Here is a 2,016-nt window from a genome sequence, read left to right as displayed (position 1 = left end):
TCAGAAAGGCTCCTATTTGCGATTGCAAACCACGATAAACGTTCAAGTGATTATGCAACACGATGATGAAGGTCGAGAGCGAGTTGTTTCGTATCAGTCGCGACAAATCCGGCCCCCAGAAAAAACCTATCCAATCCATGACAAAGATCTACTAGCAACGAAGTATGCTTTGGTTAAGCTCCATGTGTACTTGCTTGAAGAGTAACGCTTAGCGATCTTTACAGATCATATCTCATCGGGTACGGCAGTAAAGACTCCCCATTTATCACATAGAATGAGTCAATGGTTTTCCTTCTTTCTGGAGTACAACACGTTGCACACTACAAGCCAGGCACGACGAACACTTAGTCGATGCGTTCTCGAGACCTCTGGACTATGATCCAAAGTCCAGGAGCAAATACATGCACGAGTCATGTCGACAATGCGAAGATGTTCAGATGATCAGAGTGCAGGCTACAGCTACAGTGCGCAAAGAAACTGTCGAAGGGTGCAATCCTGAATAGACATGTCAGGGCTTGTTGAGGTATTTCAATGACTCTTCCAACTAAGCATTGTAAGGTCTTCCGTCTCGCACAAGATCGCGTGCTTATCATTTTGGAGTACACAACGGATTGTTGCACTATGCGGTTGGACACGGATATACAGCAAGAGTTGTTGTTCCAAATGACGAATTAATGCACCATCGTCTCTTACATAAGTGCCATAAGTGTCCTTTGGGTGGCAATCTCGGACGTTCCACGTGATTTTGGACACCACCGTTCAGGCCGAGAAGAGTCGGCGGTAAACGATGAAGACTGGATTATCGCCATCTGGTGACTCGCGATGTTCTTTGATCTTTGGAGAACAAAGTCCTTCATCATCGGCATTCCGCCTAGCATCTTGCTGATATTACCTACCACTGTGCGGAAGGCCTTCGAATGTCTAGAGCACTTTGTGCACTGACTACTTTACATTGAGATTGAGCTCTCTCGGAGCGGCTATATGCCGTCGCGCAGACGAATGCATCACGTCGTGCGGTGGTTGAGCGCCTTGCGCCGTTGGAAACGGAGTTCGTTGCACTCCGTGCTCAAACCCAGTTGCTGGGCTAGCTTCTGGGTCGCCCGGCGCCAACGCCTTCGCGTTCACTTGCGGCGGACCCCGGTATGGCTTAAGGAAGCCCACATAAAACACCGGGTGGGTGCGCATCCTTCTTGGAAGGTTAAGCGTATACGCAAGGCCCCGCTTGGCCACGACCAAAAAGATTTGATGAACCGTGAATGGAACTTCATCTCAACGACAGCAGAATTGGCTTGAGCAGGAAGGTTTTCAGCATTTTTAAAACCAGGTCCCCAATTTACAGGTTGTCAACATTTCTTCTGCTTCTTCCGACTGCATACTTTTTCTGCATGTTTTGGCTTTCAGCTATCGCCTTGCAAACGTGTCACAAGACACCCAGTCCGGTATACAGAAAGTTATCCACTTCTTTATAAACAATGGGGGGGGTGCTATCAGCTAGCCGCTCCGCTATTCCTCCCCCACCAAGCACTAGCCATGGGACGGCGGCGTCAGCGAGGTTGAACAAGCCCGTTCTCAGAAAACGGCATATAACCGGTAGATGTATGCACTGAAGCGCTCTGAGCGAACTCCACAAGTGGCAACATAGTGCTTCAGCGATTCGGCGTCTCAGCGCAGACACTGCGAAAAACGTCTTTAGCGAAGCAATTCACGCGGTCAGTTTGACCATTGGTCTGCGGAAGATGCGCTGCTAACATATTTAACTTGGTGTCGAGCACCCTGAAGAAAGTCGACCAAAACTTTCCAGAGAAGCGTGGCTACCTGTCAGAGACAATTGACTCCGGAAATTCATGTTGTCCAAAGTCATGATCCACAAACAGCGTCGACCATCGTTGGTGATCGGCACTGTCGCAAGAGGACCATCTTAAACAACGAGCCACAAAGACCACCGCACCCAAGTTGCCCGCCAAGTCCTTTGGCAGGCCAAACACAAAGTCCATACTCATGGACCGCTGGCCGGCG

This window comes from Plasmopara halstedii (genome assembly GCF_900000015.1).
Source record: "Plasmopara halstedii genome assembly, contig: Scaffold_292, whole genome shotgun sequence".
Classification (NCBI taxonomy): Eukaryota; Oomycota; class Peronosporomycetes; order Peronosporales; family Peronosporaceae; genus Plasmopara; species Plasmopara halstedii.
This window is presented reverse-complemented; position numbering follows the sequence as displayed.